Raw genomic sequence first — 25274 nt, 5'->3', positions numbered from 1 at the left:
ATGGTATGTTAAATCATATCATTCATGTTATTTCGGTCCAAAATTCTTTATTAATTTGTAAGAAAATAACCAAATTAACAATTCCCATTTGTTCGGGGCCACTTTAATGTTGCAATGGACAATGGTCTGGTACGAAATATACAATTTTATTTTATGGCCAGACCTGCACAGTTATGTAGTTTGTTTGTGTGGACGAATAGATTTCTAGGCAGTTAGGAAATAATCAAAAGATACATCATTGTAGAATGCATCTATATTCAATTTAAAAGAGAAAAAATCTTCGTAAAGTTTAAATTTATTTTATTTGTGTGTTATCATTGAACATCCATTGGGTGATTTACACCTTAAGTAGTTTAATAATCATGCATTCTAACGAACTTAAGGCAAATATGTAAGTAACTGTCCAACAAAAATAGTTGAAGTTGGAATAAATGTTACACGGTCTGAAAAATAAAATAATTTTAAAATTTACTCTTAACCATTGAAATTTACTCTTAATTTTTTTTTTTTTTAATTTTAATCTTTAGCAATCACTTAAAGCTATACAAAGTTGAGCATACGCGGTAGCATGTCCTAGTATTCCGTGATTGCAACGTAGAATTGTCCAAGTAGAGTTGCGTACGTGCGAACAGCAGTAAGGTGAAATGGTCATGTAGTACAAAATCCAAATGTGAAGTAAGATCTGCCATACGATTTCTAAACGACAAAGAACAAAATGCAGCTGACATTCATCGGGAGTGTTGAAACGAACGATTTAGTGGAATGCGTTAACGAGAAAATGAGTACTAATTGCCGGTTCATAAGACTTAACTCATTTAAGAGTTTCCACAAGTGTATGTAAAAACAGCTGATGAAATTGTGATTGAAAATTTGGTATGTCATAAACTGTGTGCGAGGTGGATGCCAAAGATATTGACAAACACTCACAAAGAGCAAAGAATGACAGCTACACGTGATATTTCCCGCTGGAGGAGGAGGCATGAAATTTTGATATCGTGCTCCACTGGCTAGATGAAACAGCATTCAATGCAATGGCAGCATTCTGGTTCTCCAAAAGCGAAGAAATTCAAACACCATCAGTTCACAAAATCATGATAACCGTGATTTATGTATAAAAGAAGTTATTCTTATTGAGTTCTCGGAACCAGGACGATTACAGCAGATGTTTATTGCCATACATTGAATAATCTGCGAAATGTCATTCGAAATCGACAAAGAGAAATGCTAAGGTCTGAAATTCTTTTGATCCATGACAACGCCCGCTCACACACAGCTGCTCGTACTGTTGAGACAATTCAAAGATTTCGATGGGAACTATTTACTCATCCCCTTACAGACCCACCTAACCCCAAGCGACTAGATTGCATCGAAGTCTTTCAACGACAGTGAAGCACTGAAGTGGTTATTGTTTGACGTAGAATCTAAACATGTATTCTCACAGAGAATCAAACCCATGATTTCCATGTCATACGCGATTAAAGTTTCTGTACAACGAACCACTGAAGTTCATTTCCAAGATATTGTCCCCATTAAAGATCCTCTTTTAGTTCTGTCTAGAATTTTATTAGTAAGTAAATAACAATAAAAATAACGAATGAGTGAGTTTTTGAGTCTGAATTTGCTTGTATTATCTGCCACAAAAGAAAATACATGTTTTTCGCGACATAGCATCTTTTGCCCTTTACTATTAGAATTAATTCAGTACGCGTACCTTTCTACTACCTCACGATTAAGCTAAAGATTTTCAAGGCCAAATCTCTAACTAAATCGATAAACGCATTCTCTTTCTCTTTGCAATTCATACAAGACACTATAGAAATATCATAAAACTTAATAAAAAGAAGAAAATAGAACTACATTCTTTCATAGCTTGCTAATAGTACATATTTACACAGTACATGGATTTTACTACATGTTATTTTGTGGTGCATAAGACTCCTGTCCACCCGGCTCGAGTTCGAATCTTTGTCGCGGTTTTCTCCTGTTTTTCTCGTTGATTAGGCAGGACAATAGAAAAAACATTATTACAATATTAACTGTGATTCAACACTGCTTTTTTTTTTTTTGTCTAGTGAAGAAAATGAAGTAGGATTTTACAAGCATAAAGACGGTCCTACATTTTGCTATTAAGTGAAACTATGAATAGGTTTACAGCTGAAAACTAAATTCAGTTATCTTCAATTATAGTCTATAAACAGCTATGATCAATGAGATGGATTTCAGTTATTTTGTGTGTGGTCACCATATTGACTTCCATCATCTTTATTTTTTGACTTAAATATAACATTTTTTTAAGAAATAAAATACCCATCTTTAATTCTAAACAAAACGAACAGTATAGTTCAAAATGCCTCTATGCCATCATATTTCCTTACATAAATAAATGGAAAAATGAAAATATTTATATTTGAAAATGCTGAAGATAATGTGACAAACATTATGAATAATTCTATAATAAATTAAGAAATGGATCATAAGAAAATAAACTGCAATGAAGTGCAAGGTATTGGAAGTTAAAAAAACTTATTTGTCCTTATACGCTGAAACACGTTTCTTGAATAGATAGGGACAATTCATCTTGAAATATACATCTTGAATTCGATTCTCGACAAAATCTGAACCTGAAACCTTTAGGAACTCAACACGCATTTGACACTCTATTACTATGATATTGTCTTTACAAACTGACTAAACTACCGATAAATCCAGGGAATGGCTCATTGAACCAGCTCCTGTTTCTCAATTTTTTTTATATATCAGCATAATTAATTACAAAATTACTACGTATCGGATTTTAGGTGAAAAAATATTTTACCCTTTGCATACATTTCAGGAAGAAAAAGTTACGTCAACATTTTATTAGCGAATGTAGCAACTGATTAAATTTAATAATCCCAATTATAGCCTACTTTGCTTGTTAGAACCGACTTTTGGTGGAAGCCTCTACATTAAACTTCTTTTCAAAGTTTTTGGGTATTTCTGAAGGTTTTACAAAATGCTTCTTGTTATACATACATGTTTCTTCTGTTTGATAAGAATGTAGTTTTATTATGAAAAAAATGATCTGCAGAGTCCTTTCTAGAATATCTGTTATTAGTTGCTGTAGTTGGTTTGGGTTTAACGTCTGTTCAGCAGCAATGTTATATGAGACATAGACCTACAGCTTAACGCAGGATCCGAACCGAATAAGCTCCCGTCGGAAATTAAACTCCGTTTTCAGTTTTTTTAAAAAAGTATCTGACCAATCAGTTCTTACCCGGTGGGGTTAAACAAACGTTGTATTAAACTTGATATTGGGAAACAACGATAATATTGGCTATGAATTCCATTAGCTGGAAGCAGTCATACCTCTGACCCTACATGACCCGAACAGACCTGTAGACGACGAAACATCGTCATGCACGTAAAGGATTTGAATGACACTGTTGATAGAATTCTCATTCTGCTTGCTGGTCTATTGCATGCGCCTTTGGTGGATGTAGTTCCGAGTTAGATTCTCGTTAGGAGATAACTAAAATTTTACTTTAACTAACATTTACTTTCATTAATCATTATCCGCTTCCTCAAGCCTGAATGTCTTAACTGTTGGACGTTAAACTAATATTTCATTCACGTTCATTTAATTTCTACATGGAAATCTAGCAAACACGATCCTGTCCTCCCTTCTCATTAAATCTGTAATCGTTTTTCTCTCTTGAAGTATGCTTCCGTGTGTGTCAAAACTTTGTACTGAAAGATAACTACAAAATCTGTAACAGCATAAACGCTTGAGAATTACAGAAAAGATAAATTATATGATTTTGTTATAAGGGATCGTCAAAATATCAAGCAAGCAGCCCGTAAAACTTATTGTGTAAAATGTAGGAGATGTAACTGAGCCCAAACAGTGTTTTCTTAAATCTTTTTAACTAATGTGTGTCCAAAACCTCTGCATTACTTTTAGTATAAGAAAAACGAATAAAAGTAAAATTATATTTGAAATAGTGAACCACTTGGTGGATTAAGAAATGTTATACCGAGAATCAAACATGTAAACATCGGAGCTGGAATAGTTGACATCATTAATCATAATATGCTGTATACCTGACATGTGGTTACTTCTTCGGGTCTGACCGAAAAGCTAGGTTGTTTGCATTACCGAATCTGTCTGACTATGATTAAGATAGGGTCTGAAATGCAATTCCCGACTCGATTGACATGGGTAAAAATTGTGGCCAAAGTCATCCAAGTTTCAGTAGTAGCAAATTACTTCCCAAGAAATAAGAGTGTACGATATCGATAACAAAGAAATTTTTGCAAGATGAGCAATCTAAACATGATATTGAGTATATTCAATATATTTTTCCTTTTTATCAGAAGCATTTTTCAAATTAGGGGGCAGTGGTAAATTATTACACGAACAATTTTCAGTATTGTAAATATATTGAGGAAAATATGCAACTAAAACCGAGAAACTTGACAAAAATGTACTGGAAAAAAAATTTGAAGACTATACATGCAATAAAAAAGTCTGGTGCCAGTGCTTTGTAAGCTATTGACAGGAAAGAAAAACTCTTGAGAAATTAAACTGAACAATGCTTTAGCACTCAAGCTTAAATTGCTAGGTGTGACATATATTCAGTGTAAGACGAATCTTACAGACAAAATTCACAGCCTGACTTCTGATAACATGGAAAATATTGTTATGCATTGTTCACCACAGTAAATATAACAACTCATTTTTGATATCAATAAATAACTTACACATATAGACAGTTTCAAAACTATTAACCTACACTATGTGATCAAAAGTATCCGGACACCCCCAAAAACATACGTTTTTCACATTAGGTGCGTTGTGCTGCCACCTACTGCCAGGTACTCATTATCAGCGACCTCAGTAGACATTAGACATTGTGAGAAAGCAGAATGGGGCACTCCGCTGAACTCACGGACTTCGAACGTGGTCAGGTGATTGGGTGTCACTTGTGTCAGAAGTCTGTACGCGAGAATTCCACACTCCTAAACATCCCTAGGTCCACTGTGTCTGATGTGATAGTGAAGTGGAAAGGTGAAGAGACACGTATAGCACAAAAGCGTACAGGCCGACCTCGTCTGTTGACTGACAGAGACCGCCGACGTTCAAGAGGGTCGTAAAGTGTAATAGGCAGACATCTATCCAGACCATCACATAGGAATTCCAAACTGCATCAAGATCCACTCCAAGTACTATGACAGTTAGGCGTGAGGTGAGAAAACTTGGATTTCATGATCGAGCGGCTGCTCATAAGCCACATATCACGCAGGTAAATGCCAAACGACGCCTCGCTTGGTGTAAGGAGCGTAAACATTGGACGATTCAAAAGTGGAAAAACGTTGTGTGGAGTGGCGAATTACGGTACACAATGTGGCGATCCGATGGCAGGGTGTGGGTATGGCGAATGCCCGGTGAACGTCATCTGTCAGCGTGTGTAGTGCCAACAGTAAAATTCGGAGGTGGTGCTGTTATTGTGTGGTCGTGTTTATCTTGGAGAAGGCTTGCACCCCTTGTTGTTTTGCGCGGCACTCCCACAGCGCAGGCCTACATTGATGTTTTAAGTACCTTCTTGCTTCCCACTGTTGAAGAGCAATTCGGGGATGGCGATTGCATCTTTCAACACGATCGAGCACCTGTTCATACTGCACGGCCTGTGACGGAGTGGTTACACGACCATAACATCCCTGTAATGGACTGGCCTGCACTTGAATCCTATAGAACACCTTTGGGATGTTTTGGAACGCCGACTTCGTGCCATTCCTTACCGACCTACATCGATACCTCTTCTCAGTTCAGCACTCCGTGAAGAATGGACTGCCTTTCCCTAAGAAACTTTCCAGCACCTGATTGAAAGTATGCCTGCGAGAGTGAAAGCTGTCATCAAGTTCTAGGGTGCGCCAACACCATATTGAATTCCAGCAGTACCGATGGAGGGCGCCACGAACTTGTAAGTCATTTTCAGCCAGGTGGCTGGATACTTTTGATCACATAGTGTATATCTATATTATACAAATGAAAAAGATGTTGCCTGTCATGAAAAATGATTGAACCGTTTGGATTGAATGTTTTAACGTAGTTAACACCTATCTCGAACTGGGTTCTTGTCACGTCATTTTTATTAAAATACGTACCCCAATGCTGGAGACAGGGTAACAATTGTATGCCAAAACTAGAGTAAGTCATGTTAGGGAGATGAACATTTGACACAAAATATTAAAAATAAGTGGGCACGTGTCCAGGCGTTTTCAGAATTTTTTGTATTAAGTAGGGAAGAGGGACAATTTTTGTATCTCTTGGTCAATATTTAAGAATGATGACATCGGGGTTGCATGCCCTCATTACTGCAACGGATGAATCACTTGAAAAGATTTTTTAACATACTGTATTTGGCATTTCGCTCCAGTTGGGTTTTTAGATAAGAGGAAGAGGTATTTAAAAGGTATGAATAGAATATCTCTAAAGACCTTTATGTTAAAGAGGTATAACTAGGTGTATAAACAACTTGTTTTAAAATACATGAACACATCCTCCATCGTCTTCAAAAAATTCACTTTTAAGGAAAAAGGGAAGCAAGTCCCAAATACTTGGTATGAACCAAAATTAACATCGTGGTTGTCTTTCTGATCATCTCGAGAAAACGAATGAACCGTTTCAAATGAAGTTTTGAATACATTTAATATTTACAAGAAAATGGTTAGCTGACACTCGGGGGAAACTTCACATAACTTGAACATACTTTAAAGAATGATCAAATATACATAAATATAGAACTCTAAGAGAAAGTGAACACGAGGAGAGAAGTTGTAGGAGTTTGAAGTTTAGCATTGGAAGTCATTGAGAAACAATATGATGCACCCCCCCCCAAAAAAAAAGCAATTTCTCACAGAATTTGAACACATGAACATCTGATTAACAGATTATTTACCTGAACTGCTCGGCTATTTTTTACGCATATCTAAATTGTTTAGCTGCGCTCTAATTTCTGATTACTGATTACTGCTGCATCTAAATCTGTTTCTTATTCAGTTTCAATACTAAACTTCACTTCAACCCATAACTTTCCCCCGTGTGTAATTCCATTTAAAATTTTGTATTTAGGCATAGTTGAGTATTCTGTAGTGTCCAAGTTCGCCAGAGAGCAACAGCTGATCATCTCTTAACTCGGACGGGGCTTTAATTATATTACGTTCATTGCAATGCATGGTTTGGGTACCATATCCCGCGAAAAGAACTTCGCGGACCAAAACCTCGCAGACCAAAACCTCGCCAGCCACAATCTCGTCGGGCCCAAACCCGCTTCCATTGAAATGCTATCCTATCGGAGGAAGAAGTTTAAATACTTGCAAATAACACTTCCAATAACTTATTCTTCTCGTTCGAAAGACGGGAATTTCAACTATTTCGTGTCTGCATTTTAAAGATTTCCAGGCCAATATTTTTTTTTAAAAAAAATGTGTATCCTAGTTTATGATTTTTAGGATATATTTAAGGGTCATTTGAGCCAATATTAATACCTAGAAGCACAATTTTTGAAAAATAGAAACTATAGGTCACAATAGTTCAGCGAAATATCAACTTTTATACTCAGACTTGTGACTTTGATCTACTTTTGAGTTGCACATGGCAATTGCTTCATACATGGCTTTTACATTAATTGAAACCCTTCATACATCACAAAGCAATCATCTTTTCTGAAACTATGAGCTCTAAGACCTAGGTTGCTTGATTGGATATTTGCCTCCGTTTCAACACTTAGGTTGTATGTGACATGGATCTACAGCCTAACTTGGGATGCCGAATCAAACGAATTCCCACCAGGAATCAATCGCTTGGTGAGATTGATCCCACAAAATGTTATTTCTTGTGAATCTCACATGAATATTCCCAAGTAGAATATCAAGTTTTAGGATACATACTATCTTTCCACTCGATAAGAACACTAGCTTATTAATCATATTCTGATTAAATAGTGAACATGATTTATTTTTTTAACACATTGAAACATCTAATAATAAGAATAGAATATACTAATATATTTTCATTCCTCTTCTATTTATGATTTCACACACAGAGCAGTATTTCATTGATCGAATAAATGAAAAAATGTGTTTTCGCTTTACCGTGAAGACAGAGCGTGAAGGCAGGCATTCCAAAGAATTCTTGAGCAAAGTGAATATTCCTTTGCTACCTCGCTCTGTGTCGTTTAGTGGTGAGTCTCTGAACAAGTGGTTGTTTGGTGCTAGATCTAAAAAGATCACGCTTATAATTTTTTTTTCAAAAAAGGAAAACATATAATTATATTTGTATATGAAGCAACTTGCTTCTTTAGGAAAATAAAGTAACAGCCTCGACAATTATAAAACACGATTCTATGAATAAATCAATACGAAATCTTACCTTGATCTTTAATACACGACCTCAGACTCATTCGTTGAGTTAGATATCTCGTCAGTGGTTTAATTGGTGTTAGCAAAGGTGCCTAAGAGTAGAGGCTCTTTTAAATTGACCAGATTGTGAATTTACAAAAACGGTGGTGAGAAGGGGACTTGACAACCTTTGATTCCCAGATTGTATTGGACGTCAGCAATGTTTATAACTTACAAAATACACAAGTCAGGCATTGAAAAGTTTCAAACACTCAGCAGCATTTGAAGTTCTAGGTGTGGCCTTAAATGAAATGAAATTGTCTTTTCTTCCTTCCTTCCTTCCTTTCTTTCTTTTCTTTTCTTTTTTCTTTTTTTCTTTTTTTTTACTTAAATATTTCATGAAAGTGAATGATTGTAAAATTAACTCTTTATGTTGCATCCCCGGTGGAAAAATCTTGCAAACGTTCCTGCTAACAAACATTTTGTTTGGAATCCAAGATGTGTCTTTTCGAACCTAGTGAAATTGACAACGGAAATAACGAAATAGCTTGATTCATGCATTTTAGCAGAAAAACTTTTCTCAATAAATATTGAAACAGGAAGTGGTCATATATTTTTGCCACTTCTCGTTGTAGTACAGAGATTTGAGTAAAGATTGAATATATTCTCGAGACACTTAACTGGTTACAGAAGGCCGATTCTCGCTATCTATTACTATGTTTATTTTGTAACGACCAAGGTTTAAACCGGAAGTGTTTGATTTCTGCCACTTATGTTTCAAATAGAGGGTTAGGAGAGAAAATGGTAGCTGTTTTAGAATGCTAAAATGATCGACTCCCCTCCAAAAATGAATGAAAGGAAACGCTTTTCGCTACTTCGATCGTTTTTGCTGCACGTAGATCAATATTGAAATCGGAAATTGTAGTGAGTTTTTGTGATTTCCAGTTTTAGCAGAGAGTTAAGATAGGAGATAAAGTGTTTTCTAAGGACGCGTGATCGATTGCAGGAAACCGCTTCTCGCTTTATAAGATAGAAAACCCAAAATGGTTTATTTTTATCAGTTCTTGTGTATATATCTCCTGCATCAACGAACTCGATTTCTAACTATGGACCTTGTACATTGTGACCAAAATCGATGGTGATCAATCAGCCAGCTCTTCGGATTTTGTCTCCCGGGCTGATACACGGACAGACACGCTAGTGGTCTACTACTGCCACACTTAATTGCATGCATGGAGAACATGCCCACGACCGTTCGGTCTATTTGATGGACGGGTTCCGCGAAAATGTGCCACAACCCGCCCGTAGTACCTCGATACATTATTGTATCCACGTGCACGTGGTGCACCGTCAGAATTTGTCCCCTAATTCTGACTCGCCGAAGCGATGTAGCCCCCATTCTCTGAGGGAGTGGGATACGCCCACTGCGCGGCCACACCAAAGTCTTTAGTGCCTACCAGTTAACCTACTGGTGGAGGCGGTCCTGTTAGCGAGTTAGGCCCTACTATACTCTGCAGGCATGGTGCCCGAGCGTTATAAGGCAAGTTCACCTCCCGCACATATCTCCGTTACCCAGGTTCCTGGGATTAGTTCCCATATGCAACCGAACCCCACGATATGACCACAGCCCGGCAGAGTCCAACCCAATCCGGGAACCCCAGGCAATGTCCGAGGGGGCTTGCGTCCCGGCCCTGCCTACCTCTATCGTTCAACTGGCAACCGCCGTGTGTAGAGGTACCACACACACGTCGAAGTGCTTCACACCTCATCCCGGATCCAATGGTACGTGTTAAGTCACCATTTGAGTTCAATGTTGGTCCATGTCCTACAGGGTTTTCTCCCTTCCGCGGAATTAGAGCCGTTACCCAGGTGTCTGGGATTGGACCTTTCCCGCTTCCGTTTAGTCCTCCTAGCAGGCAGCAATCCGTCACTCCCCCCTTGGTAGGATCGTCCAAGCAATACGGGACTACCTTTCTTTAACGTATTGAGGTACCACGTACACGCTGAGATACTCGGTATCTCTTCCCGGACCCAACAGCACGTGCAAGTCGCCAATTGGGAGAAGGGCCGTAGCCACTGCTTTCCCTCGGTAGGGCCGTCCAGAGAACTACCTCACTTTTTACCGTGTTGAGGTACCACGTACGCTACCAGACCCAATGGGAGGCGTTAATTTCCCATATGGGAGTCAGCGGGAGGCCCAGAGGAATCCCTCGTCCCCTAGCAGGTTGGGGGAGGAAGAAGACTCGGGGAGTTTTTTCCTCAGCGGAATGCATGCATTCCTTGTCAATTGTCTGCCTGTGTATAGGAGCTCGTCATCCGGATCCCTCCGAGTTGAAGTTCGTTGGTATACGATATTTACACAATTTACAAGATTTTATTCATGCTGCAGACGTTCGTCAATTCCGTTATATTCCTGTGGGATAACTCCACGCCTCTGTCTGAGACGCTCATAGTATCTTTCCTTGTAGAAGGAAGATACGGCGGTGGTAGGCCTTCCCAGGTCGCCGCATAGTGCTTTAGTTCGTATAACGTCCCTCATCGGTATATGCAGCAACCTTGCTCGCTCAGCAGGATGGACCTGCTGAACTAGCGCGCACTCCAGGACCAGTGTGTTCAGGGGAGCCAGGGGCGTCCCCACAGTCACACTGCAGAACTCTAGCTAAGTCCAGAGAGTGGAGCTTAGTATTATACGGCCATGTTCTGTTACAAAGTGTACGACACCTTTCCCTGGACGCAGGTATTCCATTTGCAGCCTTTCAGTCACATCCGGGAGCACGTCAGGGGTTCTCCTTCTCTTTCCGGAATCATCCCACTCCTCCTGCCACCTGCTCACTACTAGGGCTTTTGTCTCTGCTTTTGTTAGGAACAGACGGCCGAGTAGATTTACTGTCCTCTCAGAAATTCCTTTCCTAATCCAGTAGTTGGCAGCTCGTTAAAGAATCCTCAGATGTACAGGGACTACTCCCAGAATTGCACATAGTGCGTTTCCAGGAATCGTCTTGTATGAGGATCGAGCGCTCAACCGCATGAGGATCGAGCGTTGCAATCTGCACACCTTTTGGATATTGTCATCGCGCACGACAAGCCTATGTTCCCACGTGCTAGCGCAATATACCAACACTGAGGTCCACAAGCTGTCATTGTACACTTTGATGTGACCGGGTTGGAGTTGGAACTTTCTTCCTCCGAGAGAGAGGATCCTCTGTGCTATGCTACTTGCTCAGTCGCAGGAATACTCGATATGCTTCTGCATATTGAGTGATTCATCCAGAATCACTCCGAGGTATTTTGTATGTCTGACCCTCTTTATGGTCTGCCTGCCGAGTTTAAGGATTGGATCCCGAAGGAGACTTTTCCCGAACAGCATGTAGACCGTTTTGTTGATTGAGACAGTCAACTTATTCCTGCTGCACCAGTGCTATTCGAGTCGTGCTAAAATAGCATTCCCCTTTGTCCCGTGAGTACGAGCAAGTCGTCCGCGAATGCCATGAGATCAATTGTCTCCGGCATTTCCAATAACTCCGTTAGGAGTGTTTCAATCGCTACATCTCAGAATGTTGGTCCGCACACAGATCCCTGGGGACAGCCCTTGGTGCAGGTTTTGGAGTTGCGAGCATCTCCGATCTGGAACCAAATGCTTCTGTTCCTGCAGTAATCAAGGAACATCTCGTACAAGTTCCTAGGGCATCGCATCTCCCTGAGACGCCCGAAAAGGGTTGGCCACCAGAGATTATCGAAAGTCCCAGAAATGTCAACGAATACGCCTACGACATATTTCGTTGGAGCTCCGTTGATCACCCTGAGTGCATGGTTAACAGCATCTTCAGTTGACTTCCGCGGACGGAAGCCGTACTGATTGTCGACTATCTCATTTCTCTGCCGGTGCAGAGTCAACCTGCGGATAAGCAACTTTTTCCTGCACTTTACCCAACACATTCAGTATGCAAATTGGTCTGTACGATTTCGGATCTTGGGGATCTTTATCCTCGCCTTTGCTGAAGACGACCATTTCTGCGTTCTTCCAGATAGCAGGTACTCTTCTCTGTTTCAGACACGCGTTGAACAGAGCTGTCAGCGCTCCAGCAAGTTCATTAGAACATTGCTTAACGACTTCGGGCCTTATCCCGTCTAGACCTGCTGCCCGGCCGGACCGCAGTCCAGAGATCGCCTCCTTTATCTCTGCTTCCGAGAACATGGGGATGTCCCCTTCTGCATCGTAGTTGTTGGTGATTTCATCGCGCATTCTTCTCTGGTCTGCATCATCCTCCTCCGGACTGTCATCCGGGAGGAGGACCTTGAACAGGAGCTCTCCAGTCTCCTGCCCTCCCTACGTGAGCGCATTAGCACTTAGCACTCTTAGCACACTGACAGACAGTACATCAAAGAGTTTTTAGTAAACTTTACTGCTTAGAAACTATGAACTGCATCAGATTGTCAACGAACCTAAATCTATTTAATGCCAAAAAAATTAATTCTTTTTTTTTTTTTTTTTTCGAAAACCACAGATGAGAATTTACACAAATCATGTTATTTTGTACACTTTATGATAAGCTATATCGATTGATCTTCTGTCTATTGTCTTATCTTCTGACAATACTATACTTAAACGAAAATAAATTTTAAGAGTCAGGAACAATTTTGCGATAAATTTCATTAACCATACTATATATTTTCATTCTGTTAGGCAAGCGTTTCTCAACCGCTGTGTCGCGAGACATTGGTGAGTCGCGAGATTTTTAATGTCTTCTAAGATCTTCCACAAAGTAATTATCTTAAGAAGAAAATAAATATTTATCGCCAATCGACTTGATTTCACATTTCTTTTTAAGTGTGTAAACACAAGTTTAAATCTGTTCAGTTTTCTTTGGAAGGGAACATTGGACATGAGAGTGTGCCTGTCAAGAGTTCGTCCACGCAAAGATATCGTTTACAAAAATCGCCAGGGACAAATATCTCATGATGTCTTCTTATATTTCTGATGGTAACATTTCTTTCTCATATCCCTGCTTAAGAGTTATTAAGTTTATTTTATGTTAATGCGTTTCTATTTAAGGGTGTTACGTAATTTGCTTGTGAGATTTGTATCTTATAGTCGTTCCATGATATATATATATATATTGTATGTATCTTTTATTGTATCTAGGAAAAAAATTGCATGAAGAGGCTTCGTGAAAGTTCAAACGTACTTTAGTGTGCCTCAAAAGAAAAGCGTTTGAGAAACACTGTGTTAGTGTTATAATAAAGAAACTTGATGAGTAAATACCTCAGTATCAGTTTCGTCTCAATAGTTTATGAAGTTATCGTGCAACATCAAACAATATCAAGCATTATCATAGAGCTTTAGGTTTATAGAAACATTCCTTTTTCTTGATTTTCTCCAAAATTACCCACGGAGAACTTACATTTATCCATATCATTTTGTTCAGTATAATCAGATCTATCGATTAGTAGACTATCTGGCTCATTTTTGGACTTTTTTCTTATTTAAAGGCTATATATAATATTGAAGATTTTCTGGTTTTTAATCATTAGAGAATGTTTGTTTATGAAATAAATATACATAAAAGAGTAAATGCAATATATTCAAACAAGTTATTTTTAAAGGTTTTCCCACATTCTTATAATATGAAGAAAACATATGTATATCATGATGTGTAGTAACTTAACATCAAAATTTATGTAACATTCCCCTCGGTGTGTTGCATGACATGCTACAGACTATAATATAACTTTACCTAAGCTTTAATGACAATAAGAACTACATTTCTCTCAGATGTACTCAATGTAATAAGCATAGTTTCTCGTGGGAAAGAACTATTACCGATTAATACGAGGACGCTGAAACCAAAATTCAGGTACTTGAAAAATGTATAAATACAATTTAAAAATAGTTTAGAATATATACTTAAGCTTATTTCCAAAGGAAAACTAATAATACTCATACAAAGCTATAAGTCGGCTCAAACAATGTTATTCAAATTTCAGGTTTTGGAAAACATGAACTTCAATTTAAGTTTTGGATGCAAGAACTAGATAGGTCCATATTTTAGCGAATTTGAGTTTTTCACATGTTCCAGTAGGAAATGATCATTCTACATAGTATGCAAGAATCGTGTGGATCTAATGATTATATTTAGTGTTATAATGCAAGTGTTCATCGTGAAGTTAGAGCAAGAAAGAGGCAGCTCCGAAAAAAAATTCTAAAAGTGGACTTACCTGATTCTTGCATCCAACCCTTCAATTATAGCCCTTCATATATAGTAAGGTGCTGGTAACGTAACAAAGATTGACAAAGTTAAAAAAATAATAATACTTGAATAGTCTTTCTGAAAGAGAACTGGTAAGTTAGTACAGTAGCAGAACCCTTCATTTAGGTGAAACCCGACAAATATTGGTACAGAAATGATTTATGTCTTGTTTGAAAGGTTTATGTTTGTACTCCAACATAACCAAAATCCATCAAAATCCCTCTCGGGAATATCAAGATATGACGTCATCAATATGGCCGGCAGTGAATTTCGCCTCAGTACGTTGAAAAGTGTATAAAACCTCTACGTTCGTTAGAGAAGTTAATTTTTTTTCATTTCTTAGAGAATACATCGGAAAAGAATTTCTGTGAAAAATACCATGCATATATTGTCGCCATTTATAAATGTGACGTCCAACAATAAAAGAAATCCACATTCAGTGTGCATTTAATGGTAAATAACTTCAAAATTTTATATTATTATTATTATTATATTGTTATTGTTATTGTCAAACGGTATATACGTGCTTTTGAATCGCTCCGTGAATTTGCTTCATTTTGAGTGGGAAAGTGTAGTTTATTGGTGAGGAGAGTGTTTTGATTTAACATTCAACATTTTCCGGTGACTCTGAGGACATTTCATGATTTGCAGGCACTGATAGGCACTGGGAGTGAGTCTGGTATTTGGTGTCATCTTTCTTTTGTCGTTCATTGCATTTTTGTGTAATTGAAGCAGTCTTCTTTGTGCAGTGCTTTGCCCTGTGTGGGTGATTGAGGGAACAGAATGGATTTTTTTTATTTTGTGCTGTTTTCGTGTTTTGTTTCATAGTGCAAAATGAATGTCAGTTATTATTCGTTAAATTGCATGTCAGTTAAAAAATATGGAATTCTTCAATAATAACAATATCTTTCAAGTCTAAGTTTAAATAATCCAACAATGAAGAAACAATGAAGAATAATTCAAATCTCTCCAACAAACAAATGGAGAAAAATATTTCAACGAAAATCCTTCTACAATCTCAGAAAGGCCTGGATCCCAATGATTACGAATATTTTGATTGCTCTCACTGTAACAAAACATTTCCTACAAGAAAAGGTTTAAATATACACAAATCGAAGAAGCATTCTACAGAGGAGCTAAATAATAATTCGAACGATTTCTCTGAAGAATTAACACTATTAAAATCTAATACATGGATAATAAAGAGAATACCTATAGGAGCCAGAAGCGCTGTAGCAAACAAACTTGCCTTAACCATCGTTGATCGTGTAGACCAAAACGATCTCAGCACTTGGAAGAAACTCTTCATTTTCGCTTTCTACCACTTTAAAATTATAAAAAAGTGTGCTGCAACTTCAATCACTAACATTATCAAAAATAACCTTAATGATTCACATGCGCCCGAAACACCTCCTGTTACCACCAAAAGGCCGAAACCTAAGTTTGATTTGGCTAAAGAGATAATATCTAAAATATCAGACTCTGATACAAGAGGCGCCTTAAGATTATTAACTTCTGATGATACGTTGGCACTTTCCAATGAAGAAACATTTCACTGCCTGGTGAACAAGCACCCGGCTCCATCTAGAGCCCTTGAAATGCTGGAAACCCCATCTAATCAAGATTCATTTGTATCTGTAAATGAAGAAATGGTTCAGAAAGCCATAAATAATTTTGCGTCCGGCTCAGCGTCTGGGATAGATGGGATTTCCCCTCACTCGAGATCTGCCGGTGAAGCAGGATCTTTTCTTTTGAGTCAGATCACGAAATTGATGAATCTCATCCTTAATGGAAGAGTAAATCAAGAGGTGTGTCCATACCCGTTTGGAGCTAACCTCTGCGCCCTAAAGAAGAAGGACGGAGGAATCAGACCTATTGCCATCGGCAGTGTTTTTAGACGTTTGGCATCAAAGTTAGTAGTGTCCTCAGTCTACAATCAATGTTCTCAGTATCTACAGCTTCATCAACTGGGATTTGCAACACCAAAAGGCAGTGAAGCTATCATTCACGCCACTCGAACATTTATACATGCAAATAAAAATTCGAACAAGGTCATTCTAAAAATCGATTACAAAAAATGAATTTAACTCAGTTGAACGAGACATCATTTTAAAGGAAGTTAAACAAATCATTCCTCAATTTTATTCATATTTTTGGCAAAGCTATGCAAATCCGTCAACGTTATTTTACAAAGAAAGGAAAATATCCTCATGTGTAGGAGTTCAGCAAGGCGATCCAGCAGGCCCGATGTTATTTAGTCTAGCAATACATCCAATTGCCTTTTCTCTTTCTTCAGAGCTAAATGTCTTCTACCTTGATGACGGAACTCTTGGAGGATCACCACAAACCGTGTTGGTAGATATAAAGAAGTTGATTACAAATTCTGAGAAAATAGGTCTAGAAATAAACCCACAAAAATTTGAACTTTTCTTCAATTCGGAAAAAAGCGACCCTAAAATTGTATCTGAATTTTCAAACATATTACCCGGAATACGAATAGTGAAAAATAATGAGATCTCATTGCTGGGTTCACCACTACACGAAGAAGGAATCGAATACCATTTCGAGAAACACCTGAATGACCTCAAAAGAATATCATTCCGATTAGAAAGTTTACCAGCCCACATTGCTTTCTTTTTGCTCAAGAATTGCTTCGGCATTCCTAAACAAACCTACTTTCTCCGAACAGTTCCAACATGGGTCAATCCCTCCAGACTTCTACAAATGGATCACATACTGAAGAAAGCGTTACAATCAACAATAAACTTCAATATCAACGAAACGCAATGGACTGAAGCAATCCTTTCCATCAGAGTGGGTGGTTTAGGCATAAGAAAGGCTTCAGACCTATGCCTTCCTGCCTTCACTTCCTCTTGCCACGGATCGTTGCCACTCGTTTCCAAAATTATGAATTATCCAGTTGATGAAGTGGGAATAAGCCACTTGGCAGAGGCTTTGGAAATTTGGAAAGGCATTTACGATGGAAAATCCCCGGTTTTAAAAGAGTCACAGAAACAATGGGATCAAATTATTCTAAACGAGGTAATCGAACACGAAATAGTCGCTGAAAACAACATTGAAAGTGCGCGCATCAAAGCTTTAAGAGAGAAGGAATCAGGAGCATGGCTACAGTCAACACCATCTATAAACATAGGGACATTCTTGAATGACAACTTTTTCAAAATCTGCATAGGATTGCGCTTAGGCCTGAATATTTGCCATGAATTTATTTGCACCTGCAACAACAAGATGGACAAGAAAGGTCTTCATGCCTTGAGCTGCAACAAAAGTGGAGGAAGATTTGCACGTCATAGCGAATTAAACAACACAATCAAAAGAACTCTTGCAAGCATCGACTTACCGAGTATATTAGAACCTCCAGGAATGTTCAGGAACGATGGTAAACGGCCAGACGGAATAACATTAATTCCGTGGAAAAAGGGTCTAAGATTAGTCTGGGATGTCACATTGTGTGGATACGTTTGCTCCATCTTATTTACAATCCACAAGTATAAAGGCTGGGAGTGCAGCGGAAGCGGCTTGTTCACGCAAACACTCAAAATACTCTAAACTTAAAGAAGACCATCATTTTATAGCCTTTGCTACCGAAACAACAGGTGTCTTCAGCAAAGAAGCAATGGATTTTTTGAAAGAACTAGAAGCAAGTCTGACAGCAAAAACAGGAGACCCTAGAAGCTATCAATTTTTACTGCAACGTATAAGCATAGCCATACAAAAAGGCAATGCTGTCAGTATTTTGAGTTCCTTCCCTTCTTCCCATAAGCTTGAAGAAATCTTTTACCTCAGATAGAACACTTTAACCTGGCATAAGGAGAACCTGAAGACAACCTGAAGAAAGTAGAATCTGTAGCATCAGTCTAAAGAAAAGTGTATTAGTTTGTCTGGTAGTTATATAGATAGATTGTGATTTGTTTGTTGAAAATAATATTGTAGTTCTAATTTCACTTTTAATGAGTTTTATGTCTGAAAGTAGTTTCTCCACTTATAATTTGTTATATAATATTAATTGACATAGAATCTATCTCTTTTTGTCAATATCACTCATTGTAATTTTAGAAGTTATTGTAAATTTCCATTGTTCTATTTATGAAATATCTAGAAACATGAATGATTTACTAATTTCAACAAAAATTCCCAGGAATGACAGGTTTCTCCAAGACTGTACTTACAGAAAGAATGATACCATACTTCCTACAAATCATACTCTGTAATTAATATTCAAAAATTTTATATATATGTGCAAATATATTTATATCAGAATTTGAGTATATCATGAACATTCAAACGAGCCCAGTACCAGTGCTGTATGCGTTAAGGTGGCAGAGATGTAACCTGTTTTATAGTGCAAGGTGTATTCTCTTGTTTGAAGTATTAAGCGAATATGACTGCAGTAAAGTACTTGTAATGGAACAGCATCTCCAGAAGTACAAAGAATTTCTTGCAGAAAATTCCCGGACATCCCGACTGTGGTTGCAGTATCTTGAGTATGCGGAAACTGTGAAATTATTTGTTTATGCTGAGCGTATTGGTGATTGACACTTGTACTTGTTTGCTGTCAGTCGTATACTCAATCCCTATGCAGCAACTGGACACATACAAAAAGCAAAATGTGCTCGCCTGACTTATGTACAAACTTCCGACATCTCATCCGTGTTTATATGAACAGTTCATAGCAAATGACAGTAAAATCCGTCGATCGAGTCGACGCTAATTAAGAGGCGGTCTGACTCAAGGAAGGGGATTCTCTGACAATATAAGATTGCTTTGGGTCCACGCTATGCTTGTGTTCCACTGTTCACGAAGCTATGACTTCGGTAACTGTAAATCGTCACATTTCCGGAGAACAACACATTGAAATGAGGTCGACTAGAAGGAACCGTGATGCAGCAGATCTAAATCAGGTATTTGAGTGGTTTGAAGTTCACAATCCATTTGACGTCAGGGACGATTCACTTCGAAATATGACATCAGGTATTCGTGATATTTTGAAAGATGCGATTAATTGCGATGACGCTGAAGATTTTGGCACAAGAATACAGAAGAGATGGAACAACAAGAAAGTGTGCAAAACACCAACTCGAGAAGCAGACCAAGTTTAAACGCTAATAATTTCGCAGAAAGGAATCAATGTTGTCCACACAGTGCTCCACATTGATCCCTCCGTACTGTTTTCTCGACTTCTTACCATCGCTGAACGAAATGGAAATATGGCTAAATAACTCAAATATGAGCTTACTGCTGAGTCTGCAGCATTGTTCAAAGACGGCTACATGAGAAAGCCCGACAAGGCTAACCTAATAATATTAATGAAGTCATGCCTGATGCTCCACAACCTAAAGTGTGTGACAGATATGTCTTAGATAATGGAGCTTTTCTTCATCACATTCAATGGCTTACAACTGGAACCTACTTAGACATCTGCGAACAGTAGTATTTGATGGCTATGGTGACCAGTCTTCCATTAAAGACCATAAACATCAACGGCGCTCTGCTGAAGTCATGTCAGCCAACTTAAAAGTTACTGAAGACACGAAAATCCAGAGAAACCAAAATGCTTTCCTCGTAAATACATACAACAAAAGACAGTTCATTTCCATACTCTGCAAGTATCTTTGAGACGATGAAAGCACCAAGGCGAACTAAGCTTCTGGTAACGCGGACACAGAAGTCGTTGCAGCCTCACAACAAATAGCTTTAGAAGATCATGAAGTGACCGTAGTTGCTGTTGATACAAATATTCTCATTATGCTACTTTATTATCTAAAATCGGAAATGGCTAATGTCTGCTTCATGTCTGGAGCTAGACGGAAAAGTGCAACTAAAGATATTAGTGTGCGCCATATTTTCAGAATGTGGGAGAAAATCTTCAGCCACATCTGTTGTTCATCCCTGCAATGACTGGGTGTGATAACCCATCCGCTCTCTTCGGATGTGGAAAAGGAAGTTATGTAAAAAAAAATGTCGCAGTATTAAAGGATCATCAAAGTGAACAGATTGACAAAGTTAACTCCACCCAAGAAACTATTGCAACCACTGGCCTCCAATTTCTTCTTAAATTATATGGTGGTAGCACCTCAGATTCCCTCAGTGTTCTGCGTTTTAAGCTATCCATGAATATAGCTGCAACCGGTGGTTCTCTACCTCAACCTGAGACTGCCACGCACAGAAAGAGCAACGTATTTTCACTGCCTGTGAGTGCAACTTCATGTTGTTTCATAAAGCAACTTTCGCTGTCCTCTTGAATGGGGCTGGAAGCACGAGCATGGGAAGCCGGTACTCATTATTACTGACCAAGCACCTGCTCATGACGACCTGCTAAAAGCGATAAGTTCTAAATGCAAGATGTCCTCCAAGCGGCCACGTGGAACAAGTGTTTGCTCATGTCGTAAGTACGGCCTAAAATGTGTTGTGGCCTGTAGTCATTGTAACGGTAATGGATGCTAGAATACTGAATTGCTGCAAGTTGAAGAAAATGGCGAATTGCTGGAGGACTCAAATGTAGTTTGGTAGAACTTTGTCTCCCTTTTGCTTTTTGTGCTACATGTTATGTTATCAGAGTTTTTCTTTTGCTAATCGATATTTTCTTCTTCAGCATTCAGAGAGAAATAAATTTTAAAGAAAAAGAAGAAAGAAAAGAACATAAATATCGATTAACAGCAGTGTCAACGATTGAACAACATACATTTGTTGTAAACAGCGCTTATTGTGAGAAAATTGTCTGTAAGGAAATTGTAAGTGGCGATGAACATACAAATGTAATTACTGATGTGCAAATAAAAAGTTTTTTGCAATGTGTTTCTTGAATATAAATAAATTTATGAGCAGCAAAAGTGGCGTTATCCTTGACGGATATTTTGTTGTTGATAGTAAGTATTTCGAATTTAGTTGTTAAAAGATTCTGTACCATTTTGTCGGTTAGAGATTAAGAAGTACTGTCGATATTTCCGTTAATTTTCCTTAAACCTTTTGACACAAAGAAGGAAGAATGGAAAAGATATATTTCTTTAAATCAACTGCCATTTTAAAAGATTTTGCAGAATTATGCTGGTTTTAACACACAACTGAGACATTGTATATATCCATCTTAGTTTGGTTTAGTTAATAATTGCAGAATAAGTTAAGAAATACCAAAATTACGAATATTTGAAAAGTTTCAACTTCCACCATTTTGAAATTTATCATACGATCTTGCTGGCTAAATAACATGTATGCTAGGGAGTGACGAACAGAAAAATTACATAGAATTTTTCACTAAATTTCTGATATAAGGGTTTCTGCAGGAAGTAGCGTTGTAAAGAAATGTTCCTTTATATAGCCTAAAGGGCACTTAGAAAAGTCGATTTATTTTATTGATAGACGCCATATTTAAGAAATGGTGGCAATATATGCGCAACATTTTTCACAGAAGTTCTTTTCTGATGTATTCCCTGAAAAAGGAACCGAAAATGTAACTTTTCTGACGAACGGTAGAGGTTTTATGCACTTTTCAATGTAGTCAGGCGAAATGCACGGGCAACATTTTCATGACGTCATATTTTGATATTCCCGAGAGGGATTTTGGTTATGTTGAAGTACAAATATAAACCTTTCAAACAAGCCATAAATCGTTTCTGTACCATTTTTTCCGGGTTCACCCTTTTTTCTACTCTACTAAGTGGTATTGGTGATTTAAGGCTCTGTATACATCCCATTACATCGAAGATAAATGAATTTTAGAATTCAAAGTTTTTTTTTTTTAATAGCTAGATAATTACCCTTCAATATTAACAGTCGAAAATCAAATTCACGAAGAAATTAAATGTCGACTAAAAGCAGGGAATTCGTGTTATTTTTCAGTTCAAAATCTCTTGTCGTCGCGAATTCTGTCGTGGAATTTGAAGCTTAAAATATATAAAACAATAATCATGCCTGTTGTCCTGTATGGTGCGAAACATGGTCGATTACTCTGAGCGAAAAACATAGACTGAAAGTATTTGAGAACAAGGTCCTGAGATGAATATTCGGACCCAAGTGGAACGGGAATGGGAAATGGCTGAAATTTCATAACGAGGAACTACGTAATTTATACAGTTTACCAAACATTGTTAGGATCATCAAGTCTAGGAGGCTCACGGAGCAGGTCATGTAGCCAGGGTGGAAGAAAGTAGGAACGCTTTCAATGTCTTAACTGGAAGATAAATGGGAAAACGACCATTAGGAAGACCTAGGTGCAGATGGAAGGACAATATTAAGATGGGTCTCGCAGAAATAGGAATACAAAGTAGAAACTGGATCCAGTTGGCTAAGGATAGAAGTCAGTGGATTGCTTTTGTGAACGCGGCATTGAACCTCAGAGACCCATAGGCCATAGAGTTAGTTAATTATATAGATAATTACCTTCAGTGTGGTATATTTAATGTTCTGTTTTCATACATAATACTGATATTAGGTTACTTTTCTGTTTGTTTGGAGTGAAATTTTGGAACAAAAATTTCACGCACTTCGATGCTAACTTGAGCCCTTGGATCTTTTACAGATACGTAAACACGGTAACATTACAATATTTTCACACAATTTTTACTCAAGCTGATGACTTTACGGTAAAATTAATTAGAAATAATTATTGAGCGGCTGTGCTTATGCTATACAACCAAAACCTTTACAGACAACTAAGCGCTCTGTTCACTTTATATACAGAACTATTTGAGCCTACGCTGTCTACACAGCGCATCATTCACAGGTATGAATCTCGTTGTCATTCCTCACATCTGTACTTATCCCTTTACAGATACAAGTGAAAGAGGTCTTGATAAAAATCGACAAGGGGTACCATAAATGGGAGATTTTTTCGATTATTTCTTCAATATCTTGCACCGTTTGTGAGATTTAAACCTATTTCCGGCTGTATGATCAGTGTTTTCTTTCTTCTTGCAAGCAGTATGTAATAAGCAAATATATTATAGACACAATTCATTTTAATGTCAGCGATATATTGTGTTCATTGGGCAAAACACTCCAAACAATAAAGATTCATCTTAGACTGGAGAAATGGTTATCCTTCGTTTTTCATTATCATTTGGCTATGAAACAAACGCCTGAGAGATATACAACCCCTGAATACAAATATATGGTATTGGAATGTAAAACACGTAGGATATGATGCTTTACTTTTTTTAAAATTTCAACACAGTGTACCCCTAAAAAATGTAATAAAGAAATAACGGCCAAGTGTTTTTTCTATAAATATTCAATTAGAACTGAACAATCTATACAGAACTTGCATTCGGTCAGTAAAAACGGCAACTTTCTAGAGCCTATGGTTCCCGAGAACTCGCTGTCGAAAGATAGGCCACAAACATGTAAACTTTTCTAGCATTTTAATATATAAATAACTCTAGAATAGCAACCATTCACTACGATTTATTATAGAGAATTCCTTCCCTGATATCCAGAAAAAACTTTCATTCTCAATGTTAGGAACAGCTTCATCTGAATTTAGCTTTATCCTTACAAATAAGCTTCTTTATGGTGCACTTTGTAAAAGCATTGTTTTCCAGCTTTTATAACTATAAATTTATATATTGTTTTAAATAAACATCTTTTTAATAATCCAAACTTTTAATGTTATATGACTTGAGTCCTTTTCTGAAATGTCACATTATTATAATGTAAGAATCTGTTATTGTCATCTGTCATTCTTATTAATGAGTCTATCGTCACGAAACAACAATACTTACATGATGAGATGCCTGCTGAAATGGTGACTTCTATTTCATGTTCGTGCACATCGACGAGTAAGTTAACAGTTGAGGAAGTAGTCTTTCTGAACGAAAAATCCTGATATTCTTCAGCACTTTCAGTGTCGCTGGAAATGTCAAGCAAAAGCGGAAAGGTAACTGATTATGCACGCTACGACGTGCAACTGCCAAAAGAGCTGCAGCGCAAGAAGTGAAGAAATCGTGAAAAGAAACCGGTGGATTGTATAGCATTCCTTTATTCATGTAGGTCAACAACGTTTTACTTTTTGCCCACACCCACGCTTCTCTCTCTTTCCCCTACTCTCTAGAAATTTATCTCTATTTTTTAATCTCTCTCCTTCCCCCTCTATTTCTTCTCTTCTCTCGTTCCTATATACTTTGGTTTATTTATGGAATAGTGCTGCCAACTCCAAATATTAAAAGCTAGAGAAGAATCATGGAGAGTTAGTTTACCTCTACCGAGATGAACTACTATCCAACCTCCATTATCTTAATTAAAATTTAAGAATATCCTTCTGATGTTTACAAGAAATGCATATACTTAGCTTTGGAAACATTAATTGAAATACATTTAAGAGTTAAAAGTTTAAGAGTTAAAGGTAATTTTAGGTTACTATACCATACTCTAGGCATTAACCATACTGTATATTGTTATATTGGTAATATCATATTAAAAGGTTTGATGGGAATATACTTTGTATCAGTTTCACCTTATTAGGTGGCGCTAGCGGTATCGCTAGGATTAAATATTCTTTCCACCAGCGTCTTCACGATACTTAATTTGTGAGGGAGGGAGTTATTTTAGACCTCTATTACAAACTAAATTATTACCTCGCGGTGATAATTCCTTTGAAATATCTCTGTCATTACTTAGAGCAAATCTAGG

The 25274-nt window shown here is 37.7% G+C and overlaps 1 protein-coding gene across 1 annotated transcript in view; it reads right to left on the bottom strand.

The window, feature by feature from the left end:
* Positions 1-24544, bottom strand: part of obst-B (obstructor-B) — a 152596-nt gene extending 128052 nt beyond the window's left edge. The window contains exon 1 of the mRNA XM_081765625.1: positions 24368-24544. The gene's annotated coding sequence lies outside the window, so the exon portion shown is untranslated. The remainder of the gene's footprint in view (positions 1-24367) is intronic.
* Positions 24545-25274: the final 730 nt, after the last annotated feature.

The sequence above is a fragment of the Thermobia domestica genome, chromosome 7 (genome assembly GCF_964235325.1).
Source record: "Thermobia domestica chromosome 7, izTheDome1.hap1.1, whole genome shotgun sequence".
Classification (NCBI taxonomy): Eukaryota; Metazoa; Arthropoda; class Insecta; order Zygentoma; family Lepismatidae; genus Thermobia; species Thermobia domestica.
The sequence above is the reverse complement of the archived record's forward strand: the minus strand, read 5'-3'. Positions and strand labels throughout refer to the sequence as shown.